This window comes from Panthera uncia, chromosome B4, assembly GCF_023721935.1.
Source record: "Panthera uncia isolate 11264 chromosome B4, Puncia_PCG_1.0, whole genome shotgun sequence".
In the NCBI taxonomy this organism is placed as follows: domain Eukaryota; kingdom Metazoa; phylum Chordata; class Mammalia; order Carnivora; family Felidae; genus Panthera; species Panthera uncia.
In genome coordinates this window covers 105,970,043-105,990,218 of record NC_064809.1, presented here as the reverse complement: position 1 = coordinate 105,990,218, position 20,176 = coordinate 105,970,043, and the positions used below count along the sequence as shown (strand labels likewise).

The 20,176-nt window shown below is 34.4% G+C and overlaps 1 protein-coding gene across 2 annotated transcripts in view; it reads left to right on the top strand.

Moving 5' to 3' along the window:
- Positions 1-20,176, top strand: part of MGAT4C (MGAT4 family member C) — a 221,652-nt gene that overhangs the window by 42,101 nt on the left and 159,375 nt on the right. The gene's annotated exons all lie outside the window — the stretch shown is intronic.

The window sequence follows — 20,176 nt, the reverse complement described above, 5'->3', positions numbered from 1 at the left end:
TCAATTATAAGATTTGTAGGAAAAACCCAGAATGGATTTGAAGTCCATTGGACTTGATTTGATTTTAGGTAGTTCATTTTTTTTAAACTATATTGAGAATATAATTTATTAACCTGAAAAATGTAAGTCCAAACCTTATATGCTTTCTTGTGTTTTGTATACATGTTATTTTTAAACATCTGCTGGTGAGTTTGATGACTTGTAAATGTTTTTGATTTTTCATTCCTGGGGAAGAATGAAAAGTGAAGTTTTTATCATTACCTTTTTTTTTAAAGCTGGACATACACTAATTTTATCACCTTTTATCTGACATGCTACATGAGATTACTGTAGGATTCTGATAAATGATTTACTGTATTTAGATTACTTAGAACTGGCATCTGGCATATGCTATAATAAGTGTTAGCAAATCTTCTTGTTCTTCCTGTACGTGTAATTCTGATTCTCCTCCTCCTTCCTCATTATTCCTATTATTATAATTGCTGTAGATAACATTATAATTATCTTCTGAAATCTGTACTGAAACTCCTAAACACAAAGTAGTATAAGGAAATAGCTTTTGGCATTCAATGAATTTGAGTTATCATTGAAAAGGGTAATTTAATCTCTGAATCTCTTCACTTACCGCATCTAAAGGGAGGGTACCAAGCATCTGGCTGGCTCAGTTGGTGGAGTATGCAACTCTTGATCTTGGGTAGTGAGTTCAAGCCCCATGTTGGGCCTGGAGCTTACTTAAAAAAATAAATTAATTAAAATAGATTAAAAAATAAAGTAAGGGTAATAGTAATACTTGTAATAGTATTACTTCAGGGACTGGTGAGGATTAAATGAACTAAAGAAATCTTTCAAATAGTGCTCATAATTAAAATAATTTATACAGAGTTTATATATGAATCTTGGTTCCCTCCTTCCCTCTTTTTTTCCGTACTTGTCTAGATTATACATTGCAATTTAATTCTCTTAGTAAATTATCACAATTTAATTTTTAATTATCTTTATACCCTTGCCTTTTCAGAAGAGATCGGGCACATTCAGGGTGGTATAGCCGTAGACTACCCTTGCCTTTTCCCTTTGATTAGGATATCAGTGCCACAGAAAAGTCTCTGACACAGGAAAGACATTTGGTAAGTGTTGAAAAAAAAAAGAAGAAGAAGAAGACGGGGCACCTGGGTGGCTCAGTCAGCTGAGTGTCCGATTTCGGCTCAAGTCATGATCTTGAAGTTCAAGTTTGAGCCCCACATTGGGGTCTGTGCTGACAGCTCAGAGCCTGGAGCCTGCTTCAGATTCTGTGTCTCCTTTTCTCTCTGCCCCTCCCCCACTTGTGCTCTGTCTCTGAAAAATAAATAAATGTAAAAAAAAAATTAAGAAAAAAAAGAAGAGAAGAGAACAAGGATCAAAGGAAGGAAGGAAGGAAGGGAAGGAGGGAGGAAGGGAGATGAAGGGAACATTTATTTTTTAGTTTATTCTTTGACCATATATTTTTTGGAGCATTTTGCCAGATTTTTATATGAATATTGGCAATGTCAATATAAAACTTTAGATACAATATTTGTAAACTCTTTATGTCTTTCATATAATATATGGTTAGTAAAGATTTCTGAAGGAGGTGGAGTAAGAGAGAAGGAAGGAGGGAGTGTAGAATGGAGAGAGGAAGAGGGGAGAGGTGGAGAAGAGAGTGGGTTGAGGTAGAGAAGGGAGAGAGGGGAGAGGGAAAAGAGAGACCAAGGAATAAAAGTAACAAAAAATGTCTGAAGAGGAGATGAAGGGTGTGAAGGAAGGGGAAGGGGAAGGGGAAGAAGAACGGAGGGGACGGAAGGGGACAAGGAGAGAAGGAGAGAAGGAGAGGAGAGGAGAGGAGAGGGCAGGAGAGGAGAGGAGAGGAGAGGACAGGAGAGGAGAGGAGAGGAAAAGAGAGAGGGAAGAAGTAGGGCAGGAAGGCAAAAAGGAAGGAAGGAAGGAAGGAAGGAAGGAAAGAAGGAATGAAGAAAGAAAGGGAGGAAGGAAACATCAAGAGGTTTGGACTTGAATATCACCTTCCCCTATGATAAAAACTCAGTGCATCTTGCCAACATTTCTGACCTCAAAGCCTGATGCCCTCTATCACCTTCTTAGATGAGTCATATTTCAACTTGCTTATGACTGTGGTCCAGTGTAGCATTACACATCAAGATAGAGCACCCATTTGGTAGTTATTATTTTCCTTACTTGTCTAATTTAGTTTTCTCTTCTTTGAGTTTTCCAATTTTATGTTTATTTATTAATCCATTCTTTCAGTCCAATATTTGTTCAATAATGTCTCAGTATATTGTAAAGCCTTTTTTTTTAATACAGATAGAGTTTTATGAATCTCTTAAACACATTGTGCCTTTTCACTGTCTATCTCCTACCCTGTCATTATTTCAAAAATTTGTAACAAATACTGAAAATATAAATTGAGGATACAAATAGCTAAATAGTCATAATATTGATACCAGTATGTATGGCCACATCCTAGAATTTTAACTAATTAATTAATACACAATATTACATGCAAACAATCATGATTTGGCATGTATATTTTTTATATGCACTGTGTATTTTATATACAAGAACGAGACACAGGTGCATACAAACCGAAGAACTTCTCACTGACAAATTCTGCTTCCAATATTAAAATTCATTTAGAATATTTCTAAATCTGCTAAACCTTTGTTTGTTTCAATATTGTCACTCATATAGCTTGAATTAAAAACTATTACACAATGACCATTGTGAGAATAGTAGTTAATAATCTTCCTGACTGAGAGAAATCAAAGTTTGTGTCTATATTATTCAAATAAGACTATTTTGTAGATAATTTAAAAACTGAATATTTACACATAAGGACTTTTATGTGCTGAATTTTTCTGTGTCTTCCCCAATACTCCAATTTATATTCTGAAGTCCCAACACCTGTGTGATAGTATTTGAGGGTAGAGCCTCTGGGAAGTAATAAGTATAGATGAGAGGATTAGTGTCCTTACAGTAAAAGGAAGAGAGACCAGAGCTCTTAATAGAAATTTTCTAAATCGAAGATTCAGAAAAAAAGTATATATATGTTAAATGGAGATTCAGTGACATTTGGGAAAATATCAAGTAACAAAACTAAGTGTGGTTGTACCAGGAGAGAAGAAGAAAAATAGGGCAAAACATTTTCAAAGAAATAATGGCTTAAAATATGTTGAGTTTTGAGAAATATATCAACCTATATATCTAGAAATTCAGTGAAGCAAAAGAAAAGATGAAAAAATCCTAAAGAAAATGTTAGCAAATGGAATCTAGTAATAAATAAAAGTGTCATTCACCATGACCAATTGGATCTTATCATGGAATGTAGGGTTGGTTTAACATTTAAAGAGCAATTAATCTAAATAACAACATTAATAAAAGAGAAATATCATATGAGTACATCATTCAACAATCTTTAACACCCAGTCATGTTAATAACTCACAATGAAATGAGAATGGATGAAAAATTCCTCAGTTTGACGAAGCATATTTTTTAAAAACTTATAGGTAACATCATCCTTAGTGACAAAATATTAACCTCCTAAGATTTGGAAGAAGACATGGATGTGACCTCTGATTACTTTCTTGAACATCGTACTGGATGTTTTGCTAGCACCATCAAGCAAGAAAATGAGCAAAAAAATGACTGAAAAGGAAGGTGTAAGATATTTTTTATTCACATGTTCCATGACTATTTGAAAAATCCTGAAATATACAAAAAATATGATAAATACTGTGTTAAAAATTAATCGGATACATGGTCAGTATATTTAAAAAGCAGTTATATGTAATAGAAACAAGCAATTGGAAACTTAAAACAATACCATTTTCAATAGCATTAAAATCATAAATCTTAGTAACTTTAGTGGAAAATGTGCAATATTTTTGCACTTAAAACTAAAACTTTTCGGGGCGCCTGGGTGGCGCAGTCGGTTAAGCGTCCGACTTCAGCCAGGTCACGATCTCGCGGTCCGTGAGTTCGAGCCCCGCGTCAGGCTCTGGGCTGATGGCTCGGAGCCTGGAGCCTGCTTCCGATTCTGTGTCTCCCTCTCTCTCTGCCCCTCCCCCGTTCATGCTCTGTCTCTCTCTGTCCCAAAAATAAATAAAAAACATTGAAAAAAAAAATTAAAAAAAAAAAAAAAAACTAAAACTTTTCTGAGAGAAAGAAAATCTATGCCAAGATAAATCATGTTCACGGTTTGAAAGTTTCAATATTGTTAAAATGTTTGTTTTCCTCAAGGTATTCTACACATTCAAAGAACCCCTATAAAAACCCCAACAGCCAGTTGTTACTAATTAACTAACCTATTGTCACATTACTCTAGAATAGAAAAGACCTAGAACTGTCAGAACAACACTAAAAGCAAACATAAATTTGGATGACTTACACTACCCAATGTCAATACCTATTATATAGCTTCATTAAGACAATGTGTTATGGACAAATAGAACAATGGAACAGAGGAGAATCTACACATAGTTGACTATGAGAGATACACACATATATAACCAAATGGTTTTCAATGAAGGTGCCAAGACATTTCAATAGGAAATATAAAAATCTTACATCATATATAAAAATTATTCTGAGTTGAATTTTTTGTAAATGTAGAGCTTCTAAAATTATAAAGTTTGAGAAGAAAACAGGAAAAAATAACTTTACCTCCTACTTAAAACAAGCCATATCCTGGGAGAAAACATTTGATATGCATCTCTCTAACAAAAGAATTGTATTTAAAATGCTTAAAGAAATGTCAAACATGGTGAAAATGGCAAAATCTGCTCACTTGTCCAATAAAAACATGAAAATGTGCTCAACTTTATCATTCACTAAGGAAATACAAATTGAAACTAAAATGAGATATGAGTGTAGGTCTACCAGAATGTCTTAAATTAAAATGAGTGATAACAGACAAAATTATAAGCATAAACTCTCATAATATACTGGTGGTGTATAAAATTCTCAACCATTTTGGAAAAGTAATTTTTTTAATAAAGTAAACCATACACCTACACAATGATGTAATGATGTAGCTATTTACCAAAGAGAAATGAAAAAAGTCCATAAAATAGAAGGATGTGTAGAGAACTTTATCATTAATAACCAAACATACTGTTAATGACAGGATAAATGGATAAATTATAATAGTACATACATCAATGAACTATGGATACATTAACAGCATGGGTGGATCTTAATAATATAGTGAACACAGGAAGCCAGACACCAAAGAGTACATATTATATGATGCCATTTTTATGAGGTTAAAACACAGGCCAGGGGCCCCTGGGTGGCTCAGTTGGTTAAGCATCTGACTTCGGCTTAGGTCACGATCTCATAGTTTGTGGGTTCGAGCCCTGTGTCAGGCTCTGTGCTGACAGCTCAGAGCTTTGGGGCTGCTTCAGATTCTCTCTCTCTCTCTCTCTCTCTCTCTCTCTCTCTCTCTCTCTCCCCCCCTCAAAACTGAATAAACATTTAAAAAATTTTAATAAAAGTAATAAAATAAAAATACATAAAACACAGGCCAGATTAATACAGAGGATAGAAATAAAAACATATCACCTATACAGAGAAGAATTTGATAGGGAGAGGTCATAACAAAACTCTTTGGTGATGGAAAATTTCTATATCCTGATTTGGTGATTAGTTGTATGGTGTTTACATGTACCAATAGTCAACTTAACAAAAATTCATAAGTTATACATTTTACTGTATATAAAATTTAACTTCAATTTAAAAACATTTTTTAAATTATTAATTGGTAACTTCTAGCAGGTCGTTTTGTGTTTGAATTTGTAGCTTCATCACAGAGCACTAACAGCATACATTCTCCAAAAAGAACAAGTTCCATTTATTTAGAAATTACTATTGACATATTTTGCACTTTAGTAAGTATTTTTTCTGGATCATAGCGATTATGACAAATATAATACCTTTTCTATCACATACCAATTTCACAGAATGTAAACTTCATGAAGGAAGATATTTTTAAAAACTTTTTGCTTTTACCAATGTATCTTTAATGTCTGCAACATACCCAGATGATATAATAAAAACATATTAAATATATGCTGAATGAACGACAGAATGAATGATGAAATGAAATATGACTTGAGGGGTGCCTGGTTGGCTCAGCCAATTAAGCATCAGACTCTTGATTTCAGTTCAGGTCATGATCTCATCGTTGCTGGGATTGAGCCCTACATCAGGCTCTGCACTGAGAGCAAGGAGCCTGCTTGGGATTCTCTCTCTACCCTCTGTCTCTCTCTGTCCCTCCCCCACTTATTCTCTCTCTGTCTCTCTCTTTCTCTTGTTTTCTAAATAAACATTAAAAAAAAGAAATATGACTTGAAAAATTTTAAAAAAATAACCTTTTTACAAATTATGGTGGCCTCAGGACTGAATTCAGAACATGTAGCTTATTCAGAACAAAATTCCACCTTCCTCTCCTAAACTGTTCCTTAACATTATCTTCTCTACCACTGATCTGTCACTCTCCTGGCTGCTTCCTTTTTCTCGTCACTTACACTCCATGCTGCCTCTGTCATTAGTCTTGATACTCCAACTGCTACTCACTGCTCCTTTATCCCTGAGGTTCTCACAAATATTCCCGCTCTTCTGGTAATGACATGTTCCTATTGGCATATCAAAAGTACTATCTACATGAGGAAAACTCCAGAGACACAGCAGCAGACTCAGTCTATCAGGATGTTTTAATCCTGAATAAGTTTTGGAACAGATCAGTTTGGCATGACCATTAAGATATAACAATGATGAGTAATGCTTTTAAATCTTTCAACAGCATTTTATTTCACACAGATGGCATTTGTTCTTTGAAAGTCCCAGCCAAGTAAAATGAAAAGATTCTGGCAGAGAATTGAGCATTTGCTTTGTATAACCGTCTTTGTCTAGTTTTGAGCCATACGTGATGTTCACACTTACAGAAGTCCAATTTCTTTGTGTTGTACTCTGTAGTACACCAATGGTGCCTTGGAAACACGAAATTTCAGCCTAAGAATGAAGGGGAGCTGCTTCATTGGCATAAAAAGGGGACAAATTGGGTGGAGTTAAAGCTAATACACAGGGAAATGCTCTCAAATCATAACTGTTATAAAAGCATCAGTTCCATTGTGAACTTCCATTCCTAATCAAAGTGTAAATTCTACCCATAAGAGTGCAGTAATTGATAAAAGTAAAAGTTTATAAACTTCCACTCAAACTGACTTGAAAATACCTGGTACAATAAGAAGAATTGATGAGATAGGAAGAAATTTTTGTGTACATGAACAATGAAAAGGTGAGAAAGAAGCATCACATATATTCATTAAAATTTTTATAATCCATCTGAAAAGACAATGCACTTCAGGACATCTGGGTGGCTCAATCAGTTACATATCCAACTTTGGCTCAGGTCATGATCACATTGTTCCTGAGTTGGAGCCTGGAATCAGGCTCTCTGCTATCACTACAGAGCCTGCTTTGGATTCTCTGTCTTCCTCTCTCTCTGCCCCTCCCCTGCTTACATGCATGCTTTCTCTCTCTCTCAAAAAATAAATAATAGTAAAACATTTTTAAAAAGACATGATGCTTTATAGTGGTGGAGAAGCTTATAACCAAACAAAGAAAAAAAAGGAAAAGACAAATCAGAAATTCAAACACCATTCAAACGGAAAATTACATGATGGAAAATATGCATTTTGGATTTTGTAATAGAGGTGATATTGCCAAAAAGGGGGGAAAAAGAAAGAAATAAAAAGAAAAAACAAAAAGTGTCTCAATGGTCTTTGGACCCTTCTGACAAAAGAAAGCCATTTTGGTTGCAGGATTTTATGAATGCTTGTGTATTTATTATATATCCAATTAGAATATATAATTCAGTTAAAGGCTTGTTTGGTTTTGAATGTATCACAGTGAAAACATATTGGGGACTTCATGTTTAAAAATACTTTACCAGAGTGATCGGGTGGCTCAGTCAGTTCAGCATCTGACTTCGGCTCAGATCATGATCTCATGGTTCCTGAGTTCAAGCCCAGCATCAGGCTCTCTACTGACAGCTCGGAGCCTGGAGTCTGCTTCGGATTCTGTGACTCCCCTCTCTCTGCCCCTCCCCTGCTCACTCTTTGTCTCTTTCAAAATAAATAAATCTAAAAAAAAAAAATTAAAAATACTTTACCAAACCTAATTGCATTAATGTTTTGAATATGCATCACTTAAAGTTTACCATAAAATTTAGATTCTATTTAAATGAAATGTATGTAACCATGCTCTGAGCTGTACAATTCCCATTTACTGAGATATTTCTTCTTTTTTTTTTTTAAGTTTATTTATTTATTTTGAAAGAGAGAGAGACAGTGCAACTGGGGGAGTGGCAGAGAGAGAGGAAGACACAGAATCCCAAGCACTGTCAGCACAGACACCAATGTGGGGCTTGATGCCATGACCCTGAGATCGTGACCTGAGAAATCAAGAGTCAGACACTCAACAGACTGAGCCACCTGGGTGTCCCTACTGAGCTATTTATTCTAACAATATATTAGTTTATCTATTTTAAGGTTTTGTTCCATCCAATTTTCTTTTTTTTAATATTTATTTATTTTGAGAGAAAGAGAGAGAGTGAGTTTGGTTGAGGGGTAGAGAGAGAGGGAGAGAGAATCTCAAGCAAGATCCATGCTCATTGTTGAGCCCAATGTGGGGCTCAGTCCCATGACCCTGAGATTATGACCTGAGCCAAAATCAAGAGTCAGACGCTTAACCAACTGAGCCACGCACCTGCCCGCATCCAATTTTCAATCAATAAGAGAGATATATTTTTCTTTTTTTAAAAAAAAAATTTTTTTAACATTTATTTATCTTTGAGACAGGGAGAGACAGAGCATGAACGGGGGAGGGTCAGAGAGAGGGAGACACAGAATCCGAAACAGGCTCCAGGCTCTGAGCTGTCAGCACAGGGCCCGTTGCGGGGCTTGAACTCACGGACCGCGAGATCATGACCTGAGCCGAAGTCAGACGCTTAACCGACTGAGCCACCCAGGCGCCCCGAGATATATTTTTCAAACAATAAATTATTTTTAATGTTTACCAGGTTTTACTCTTAAAGTTACACATTTCACATTTCAGTTGATACACCAATGTGTCCTGTCTGTGCTTCACAGTAATTCTATTAAGAATTCATCTATTTTTTTTTCAGTCAAAACAGATTACCATCTGTTACATCAGTATCTTCTATTTGTCTATTTTCTATCTATCTATCTATCTATCTATCATCTATCATCCATCCATCATCTCTGCTTTAAAAGAAGATAAGAACCAAAACTGTTATCCAAATTATATTTCCTATTTAGATAGGTAATGTGAATATATAAAATTGGCAAAGCAAACCACTTTGTCCTTTGCAAAGTTAAGAGTTGTAAATTGATAACACATATACTATAGAGGATATAGATATAGATATAGATACAGATAGATATAGGTTATAACCTCCCCTATGTAGTATACAGATATTTGTACAATCTATTACAAATATGAGTTTTTTAGTGAGTGTGTGTGTATTTGTGTGTGATATGTGGAAAGTTATATTTAGAATAATTAGGCTGCTTGCATGTAAAACTTCCAGTTAAAAGTCTGGGGCACCTGAGTGGCTCAGTCGGTTGAGTATCCAACTTCAGCTCAGGTCATGATCTCACAGCTTGTGAGCTCGAGCCCCACATCAGGATCTGTGGGGATAGCTCAGAGCCTAGAGCCTGCTTCTGATTCTGTGTCTCCCTCTCTCTCTGCCCTTAACCCACTCACATTCTGTCTCTGTCTCTCTCAAAAATAAATAAACATTAAAAAAAAAATTAAAAACTTCCAGTTAAAAATAAAAGATTATTGTCGATATTAGTGAAAGGTATTAATCACAGATTTAAAAGTTAGAGAAAAATCCCACAAAACATAAGTCTCACACTCTTTGGTCCTGGATCATATTAATAACTGAATTAAACACATTGATTTCAAAAATTTACATAATAGATTTTTTTCAATCTACCATATATCAGTTCAGAACTGCTTGAATGATGACAGCCTGCATAATTAACAACTTTCTTAATTCAAATAATAGTTTTATATTTAACAAAATTTATTAAAGCTACTCTATTGAATGTTTCATTTGGATAGTTTAATCAAGTCATTATTTTATTATTTTGCTTTTTACTAAACATAGATGTGCACAAAATGCTGAAGTTTGGACATCTTGAATCATTTTGTTGAAAGATGAAACAAAATACTCAATAATTGAAATAATTAGAAGCAATTACATGGATAGAACTATTAACTTATCAGAAACTGTCCACAATCTGTCAGACAGCTTACCTAATAAAATAATTAGTAGACATTGTCACTGCAGTTTTCACTGAATTATATAACTTAGTCAATACGTTATCTTCAGATTTCTTCCAATTCCTATAAGCATTATTCACATTATGGTTAATGAAGATATACGATCAGATTTGCATGCCAAAAATTATTTATTTAAACTTCTAACGCTATTATGATATCTTTCTTTCCTAAAGCTTGAATATTTGAAAATGTTATTTATTTCCAATTTTTTTTCTCAGAATTCTGTTTTTATCTTTTGGCTTCCCCAAGCTTAATGGAATGTTTTAGCGCATAGAAATAGAGTTAACAATGGAGATATTTAAGCCACATGAATTTAGAGTGCTTGATGATACAGGCTAAAACAATATACAATAGTAGTACACAAAATATAGGAACTTGACATCAGACACTGAAAGAAAAATTCCTCAAATCAAGCAGTAGTCTACAATGAAGAGACTAAAAAAGAGCAGGTAGTATTAGTTTTAGGAGCCATTACAAAAATGTTGTTTACTCAGATGAAAAATCGTGTTGTAAGCAACTGCCTTTTTATCCTTTATATGCTTCTTGTTGGTGTGTGTGTATGTATGTGTATTTGTGTGTGTGTGTGTATAGTTGGTATATAAACACTTATAATTCTTGTTATATATGGATGTTTGTATATGTGTTTATATATATATATATATATATATATATATAGACAGAGAGAGAGAGCGCAAGGTGGGAGACAAAATGAAAAAAATTTACATCTGGCTGTAGTAAATGCATGGTTCAAAAGTGAGAGCAGTTTCAGACATTTGTTTTTTGTCATAATTAACAACAATTTTTTATTTCTTATTTTTTTAATGTTTATTTATTTTTGAGAGAGAGACACACTGAATGCAAGTGGGGAAGGGGCAGAGAAGGAGGGAGACACAGACTCTGAAGCAGGCTCCAGGCTCTCAGCTGTCAGCACGGAGCTGGACGGGAGGCTCAAACTCACCATTGGTGAGATCATGACCTGAGTTGAAGTCAGACGCTTAATCGACTGAGTCACCCAGATGCCCTCAACTTTCTTATATAATGATGAGGGTAGATACTTATATCTATGTATGATATAATGATGTTCTCTCAGAAGATAGAACCAATGAATTCTTTAATATTTTAGTCTGTTTATTTTTTCAAATACCTATTAATTCAAAGTTGATTATTGTGCTAAGAACTGAAAGATACAAACTCTTAAGAAGTTAATCAAAAACAGTTTCTTTAATATTTCATAAAGTACCCACTATCCCCTTCATAAAATACTTTGTTTTATTCATATCCTAATACACTCATCATAAATCTAATAAGGAAAAATTGTAGGGTAGGAAACATCATGAAAACAATTATGAAAGCTAATTTTTTAAAAAAGCTTAAATCTATTTTAAAATGTTGAAGAAAACTACTTCAGTAGCCAGCACTTGAACCAAGATCCTCCAGAGAAGGGAACTATTCTGAGCAGAAAGCAAATTTCTGTGCCACTTTTTCCTTACTGATTTCTGCACAGGAGTTAGGTGCTGAGAAATTGATCAGAGGTTTGAGTAGTCTTTTGGTACTAGAAAAGTGAAAATCAGGATTGATGTCAACTAGGGGAGCCAGAACTAGAGACGCCAGGATCACAGAAGAAAAGAGGAATGCAGAGAGAGGAGACTAATACTTGGCACCTTTGTAAACATTTGCTGATTTTTAAACTTTAGCCAAAATGCTAGGAAGCTGAAGGGAGTTTTTGCCAATTTTATGGGTAGGGGAGACAAACACTTAGTTCAGGTCCTGCCAAAGAAGTTAGGCTCTGGTAAATACTTCAGGCTTCAACTGGGATGAGAGCAAACCCAAATAAATCCTCTCATAAAGGCTGAAAAACAGCTTTGAATCAGTTCTATCCTAGACTGATTAAATTGATCTGCCCCTACTCTACTGCCTGCCAGAAATTTAAGAAAAAAAAAATCCTCTCTGGCTGAAAGTAATCACATTCAAAACCACAAATTATCTTTATAATTTTGCACACAGAGTGTTCAACTTCTAATCAAAAATAAGCAGATTTATAAGAAGTAGGACTAAATCCTTGAAAACCAAAGGATTAAAAGACAATTCTTATTGGAATTATCAGATGCAGATATAGATATTTAAACAAAATAATAAATATGTACAAGAATATATATTAAGATAGATAATGTCAGCAAAAAATCAGAAGCTATAAAATAAATCATGTAATAATTCTAGAATTAGCATTAAGAACATAGTTTAAGATATAGCTAGAGTAAGGGTTAGTGAAAAGGGAGCAGTCCATTAAGAAGTAGCCTAAACCACAGAGAGAAAGGTGTATTGAAAATGCAGTAAGGAGCAGTAAGACATAAGATACATCCATGATGAAGAGTCCTAGCATATCTTCTAGATCCCCTGAGTGAAAGGAGAGAGAGAGAGAGGAGGTAAGAAAGGGTGAAGTGAAATGGGATGAGAGAGGCAATATGAAGGAATAAAAGAGAAAGGAAGGGAAGGGAGCAGATGGGAAGGGAAGAGAGCAGAAGGGAAGAGAAGTGAAGTGAAGAGAAGTGAAGAGAAGAGAAGAGAGAAGAAAAGCAATTAAACAGTTAAATAGTGTCCAAGAATTTCCCCAAATGAATGAAAAGACAAGAATCTCCAGAGTTAATGAAAGCTATGTACTTTATAATATATAAAAATAAAACCTCAAATAGCTAAAAAAAAAAAAAAAGACAAAAACTGAAAGCTTATCTCAAATTTCAAAAGATGCTTTCTTTCAAAGGACCGTCAATATCACTTACAGTAGGCTTTATAATAAACATTGAAATTAGAAAAGATAAGAGTGTGTTATTCAAAGCCTGGGAAAAATGGCTGCCAACCTAGAATTCTATAGCCAGTGGAAATATCTTCAAAAACAAAGGTATAATAAAGATTTTTATATAAAAAAAAAGAATTTATTATCAGCTGGTCCAACTAAAAGGAGTTTCTCAAACCAAGGAAAATAAAACAGAAGCACAGAAATACAGGGAGGAACAAATATCAATGAAAAGAGTAAATAAATACATAAAGAATGAAAATGTATGATACTGTATTACTGCCACTTGAAAGGTAGGAGGAAATGGAAGGGTAAGGAGTAGGTAGAGATAGGGGTTCTAAGAGCCTTATGTTGTTTCAGATGAAAGAAGAATTGATTTATACTAAATACATTAAGTCTAGGAAGTATGTCATATTTTTAAAGCTAAGAGTGACCTGTCTTAAACTTCACTCTTTTAAGAGTGAACAGCAGCAAATTAAAGACTTAAAAAATAGAGAAAGAAAAGTGCCTTGCCTTTCAATAATCCCTGGGGTAACAATCAAGTGAATATCAATCTTTTAATATTTTAGGATTTTTGATTTCCTTTAATTTTGTTACCATTTCTGCATTTCCCCCCAAATACAATGAGAGTTAAATAGAATTCACCAATGGATAATGGTACAATTTGGACATGGAAAGAAAAGATGTCATCAAATGTCCTTCTAAATCAGAATTACAGTCAAATGAAATCCTATGAAATTAAATATTTAGACTTTCTTTTGAATTGTGGTAAACATTCAAAGTACTAGGTAAATGCATAAATGCCAAGTATGAGTAAGGGGGAGCTGAAGGGGTTTTTTTTGTTTTGTTTTTATTTTTGTTTTTGTTTTTGAGGATCACTACTTTGTGCCATCAGAAGAAGCACAGATTCCACAAACACAAAGAATGATTTTGGAGAGATTTCAAAAGAGCTTAGAAGATGAACTACAAGGGTTTTCCACAACCTGACTACTCTGTTTTGTTCTTTTTATTTATTTATTTTTCCTTTGGAAGAAACTGGATTTATGATTTGAAATGTGGGATTTATACATTTGCATATGAAAGTGTTTTCCAAGAGTGAGGAGTTTTCAAGAAATAAAAGATTTTTTAGTTGGCAGGAGTTCTTAGAAAGCATCATTTTCCATTTTAATAAGAATCCAGTGACTTTAATTTCTACATATGTTAAGAAGGGTTGGAAGAGGAAAATCTTCTAATGCAATATTTTTCAGTATTGTTTGGTTTCTTGTTTTTCCAACTATAGTTTATTATCACTTTCAAAATACTACCTTCTTTTTGTTCATTTTGTGAACAAAATGTTCATTTTGTGAACACAGCTTATTGTGTTATTTTTTTTCAGGTGCAGCTACTGTACTATGTTGTTACTGCATACAAAGGGCTGCAGATTGGAAATGAATATATTACACTCTTTAAAATTTCAGTTACCTTAATAAATTATTTATATTAAAAATATTTTTGTTGATATTCCAACTGTAACAAAATGTAAAAAATAATTTAATGAGAAACTAAAATAATTTTACCATACCAATTTTCTCTGAAATGGGTTGGGATGTTGAATAATGATATGAGAAGTACAGTATTTTCTTTGGAGTGTTATGTTTCAAATGAAAAACAAATTAAAACCACCCCTAATCGAACAATAGAAGACTATGAGTCTTAAAAAAAAAGGGAAAAAATAAAAATCATTACTGGATTCAAGTTTAAGGAATAAGTCATTGGTTTCTAAAATATGTTCCTCTATCTCCATATAAAACCCATCAATTTCTGTCCAGTCACCATAAACTGACTTCCTTTCAGTGATATTCTTTAAAATCTACTAAGGGACACTGGGATGGCTCATTTTTTTGACCATCCAGCTGTCAGTTTGCTCAGGTCATGATCTCAAGGTTCATGGGACCAAGCCGCATGTTGGGCTCTGTACTGACAGTGCAGAGCCTGCTTTTGATTCTCTCTCTCTCCCTCTCTCTCTGTCCCTCCCCTTCTCTCTCTCTCTCAAAATAAACATTAAAAAATAATAAAATTTATTTAAATTTATTATTAATAAATTTACTTACATTTTAATATAAAACTTAAAAAATATAATTTATTATTATGATATTCAATACTCAATAAAAAATTTCATTATCATAAAGTTTTAGTGCCTTTTTTTGTCCTGCCAGTAAATTGAAGTGAAGAGAAAGTCCAGTGTCCCTTTTTCTTTTACGCTGCCTGTGGGATTTTAAAATTGCATCAATTAATTCCCCATGGGGCCATAATTATAAACTACAATGCACAAACCAATTGTTTCAAACTTCCCAAATGTCATAACTACAACAAATTGAGAGTGAAGTATTCCTTCTCAGTAGAATTAGAGGTTATATAATTTCTTATTTCTTTTGAATTTTTGGATTCTCTGGGGGTATTTCTCTAATGCATATGTTTATGCATCCTCAGTCTATCTCCAGCATGTCTAGAGTAGATAGTGCCTAAGAATCTGTAGACCAAATTGGGATCACAGAGGAGGAATGATTGTGTCCTGCCTGTTTGACAGTTTTCCCTCATAGTGTGTGTATGCTCCATATGCTATACCCTGCTACCCATAGGCAATGAAGATAAAATGTTTATACTCCTGAGGAAATTTTAAATGCTGTTTCAAAGAATTTCTTTTGCATTCTGCCACTAAACTATCACAAAGTATGCAATTTTCAGTTCCATTTTTTCCCACTAGAAAATCATCACTATACTTGAATGGATAACATTCCCCTAAAATCACTGGAATGTTCAATCATTTCTCATTGTCTTCCATTTAGTTGTTTTATGATCCTCTTTCAAAAATATTCCGGCATAACTTGAGAAAAAAGTTGCACCGACAAGAGAAATCCAATCCCTGTTATCTCAAAGAATGTACTTTAAGACACATTCTTCTTACAGCAGGACACGATGCCTCATCTTCCATCACGTTACACTTTGCATGTCAATGCTTGGTTGTCTCATTTGGAAACCATCAGTAAAATTATCATTTTACTTGTCAACCCAACTTTCTCCTAATTCAAGAATACCTTTAGATTTCTGGAGATCCCCCAAACTCAAAATGTATGAAATATTCTTAATGAGGTGCAACTTAGATAAATAGCCCTCTTTTAATATTTTCAAGCCTTGAGCCCTGAAAAATACCATTTTCTTTGCAGTTGGAAGACGGGAGGACACAATGTCTAAGGTCAAACCAATAATCCTGTCTCATTACAACAAGTTTTTTGTGAGTTTTTTTTTTGTTTGTTTTTGGTTTTGTTTTTGTTTTTTGACCATTATAGGTTCTCTTGAAATAACAAGGAAGTAGATCATGTAAAAAAGGAAACATTTTATGACATTCTAAGAAAGGCAAATCTATAAGAATTATATTCATATCAGTGGTTGCCAGGACTTGGGGAGTAGAGCAAAAAGAAATACTACAGGGGCACCTGGGTGGCTCAGTGAGTTAAGCATCTATTTCAGCTCAAGTCATGATCTCACGGTTGTGACATGGAGCCTTTCGTCAGGTCCCATGTTGAGCCTCCTGTCAGGCTCCTGGGCATGGAGCCTGCTTAAAATTCTTTTTCTGCCCCTCCCTTTCTCACTTGCTCATTCTCTCTCATACTCTATAGAAAAAAGAAAGAAAGAAAGAAAGAAAGAAAGGAAAAGCAAAGAAGGAAGGAAGGAAGGAAGGAAGGAAGGGAGAAAGACTGTAAAGGGTAATGAAAACATATTTTTGGACAATGGAAATATGCTTTATTTTGATTGTATTGATGGTTATACCACTGAAGAGGCGTGTAGAAATGCACTAAGTACACCCAAAGGATATTTAGTTTAATAAGCAAAAAATACAAGATTTACAAACTATCAATGGAGGGCTCTAGCTGTATGGAATTAAACTGCAGCCATATCAGAGAGAATCTTTAGAATTCAAGTGCATAAATTAGATTGGCCTATGGATCAAAAATGTTTGACAGGAAAGTCTGCTGTACAATGAAGTCGGAAGAATGCCATTCTCATTTTTAAAGATGTTCAAACAGTGGTTAGTTAAATTTTAGAAGTGGGTGATCTAAACTAATGAATAATATAATTGATAGAAAAGATTTAGAAGTATACTTGGAATGTTGACAATGGTTTAAAAAAGGTACTTTTATTCAAAAATAATTCAAAGTCAGTTAAAAATATTGAACACTGAAAATTAAAAAGAAGTCACTTTGCTCATATTTGCTACAAAGAACACAGTAAGAGCAAAATTCTAAAAATCTGCTTTTGTTATGAAGATTTCTTCCATAATCTATTCTTCACTTAGTCATAATTTAACTAACGCTAATTGTTCAAATAGAAGTAATATTTGTCATGATAGAAGTTCTTGATGGTAGAGGTAGAGTTGGTCAGATCAGTTGTTAAAATTTGTATTATATAAGTTAATATATTTATAATTCATGAACATTCATTATCTGAAAGATTCCATGGAAATATTGCTTATAATATATGTTAATATCACTAATAATTGTACCTATATAGAGTTTGTGCTAATTGAGTATTGTTATATTGTGCTAATATTGTTATATTGTGCTAATTGAAATATTGTTTATAATACATATTAATGTCACTAATAATTGTACCTATATAGAGTTTGTGCTAACTGGTTGAGTTTTGTGCAAGTGTTGCCATTTTTCGTCTCTACATATTACTGTAACTTTGTTTCCTCCAAACCTTATATTGATATCACTGTGAATACCAGGATCAGGTAGCTACTTCTGATGAGGCAGTGTAAGTTTTAAATTACTGTCAAAATAAACTTCAATCTGGAAATAAATATAACCCTTAGGCTGTGAAGACTATAGACTTGGAAAAAATAAGTAGCAGAGAAATAGGTTGAATCTAAAGATCTGGAATAAAATCAGAGAGCACGTTCATAACAGAGGCAGGATATTAAGGCCAGACAGAACTCAGGGATGTTGGTCAAGAAGGTAGGAATAGAGCTGAGTCAGATAAGCGAGGCATTCTTGAGGGATGTGGGACACCCCAGCCAAAACAAACAAACAAAAAACAAAAAACAAAAACAAAAAAACAAGACTAACAATGAAATGACAAACTAGTCTTAAAATTTTTTTTAACGTTTATTTATTTTTGAGAGAGAGGGGGGTTGGGGAGGGGCAGAGAGAGAGGGAGACACTGAATCTGAAGCAACTCCAGGCTCTGAGCTGTCAGCACAGAGCCCAATGTGGGGCTCAAACTCAAGGACCTCGAACTCATGGACCATGAGATCATGACTTGAGCCAAAGATGGATGCTTAACTGACTGAGCCACAAAGGCACCCCAACAAAGTAGCCTTAATATTAATGTAAGTATCCTGATATTAATACTAGGTTTATTTATTTTTTAAAGATTTTATTTATTTTTTTAAAGTTTTTTTTTTGTTTTTTTTTTTTGTTGTTGTTTTTTTAGAGAGAGATACCACGAGAGCGGGGGAGGGGCAGACAAGGAGGGAAAGAGAGAATCCCAATCAGGTTCCATGCCCTCAGTACAGAGCCTGACTTGGGGCTTGATCCCAGGTACTGGGAGATCATGACTTGAGCCAAGATCAAGAGTTGGACGCTCAACTGACTGAGCAACCCAGGTGCCCCAAGATTTTATTCTTAAGTAATCTCTACACCCAGCATGTGGCTGGAACCCACAACTGCAAGATCAAGAGTTGAATGTTCCACTGACTGAGCCAATTGGGCACCCCTGATATACTGTGTTTAAAACAAGAGTCTTACATATGTTTCTCTCTGGGCCCAAATCTAGTAACAGACAGCCATGGCTTAACTAATCAATGGGAGTGAGCAGGCATTTCTGTTTAAGGGGGAACAGTGTTGGAGAGAAATTTCTGCTAAAGCTGCTTAACTATAAAACAAAAACAGTAACAATAAAAAATGTGATGAATAAACAAATTGTGGTAGGGCAAGAAATGTCAATTTAATCTTCTGAGAATAGTAAAAGCAAGGAGAAAAAGTCGACTTTCTGCTCTTAATTAAATTCTCAGCATAACTGTGAACATCCATTTCCTCAACTAAGGAGTACAGAGATTACAAACGCTCCCCTCAACCAATATGCTCTGTGAAAATTGTCAAGTTAATTTTCTTTCCATTAGTATATTCACTGTACTTACATTTTATCTTCATAATTTCTACTCATCTTAAATATGAAATTCTTATTCAATGACAAGATTTATTCAGTGATTTAAATTTTTTGTTGTTTATTTTTCACAGACAGAGAGAGACAGAGAGAGAGAGAGAGCATGAGCGGGGGAGGGGCAGAGAGAGAGGGAGACACAGAATCAGAAGCAGGCTCTAGGCTCCGAGCTGTCAGCACAGAGGCTCAAATTCACGGACTGTGAGATCATGACCTGAGTCAAAGTCGGACGCTCAACCGACTGAGCCACCCAGGCGCCCCTTCAATGATTTAAATATAAGCAAACAGGGGCGCCTGGGTGGCTCAGTCAGTTGAGCATAGGACTTTGGCTCAGGTCATGATCTTATGGTTTGTGAGTTCCAGGCCCACATCGGGCTCTGTGCTGACGGCTCAGAGCCTGGAGCCTATTTTGGATTCTGCCTCTCCCTCTTTCTGCCCCTCCCCTGCTCCTGCTCTGTCTCTCTCTGTTTCTCAAAAATAAATGTTAAAAAAAAAATTTAAAAAAATAAATATAAGCAACTGCCTTCTATATTATTAGTAGCAGCTAAATATATTTTTAAATGACTGTTCCTAATCGGCTAGAATTCTTATTTAATATTAAATTATAAATATCAATCCAGGGAAATCACAATATAATAAGCAGCTGTCTATATGAATGTGAAAAGAGAAGGCTAAGATTTAGATGTAAATTCTCAGTAGAAAGAGACATACACCAAAATGTATTATATCCAATGTAATCACAGAATATGTTTTTGCAAATCCTTTTACAGTGTTTTAAT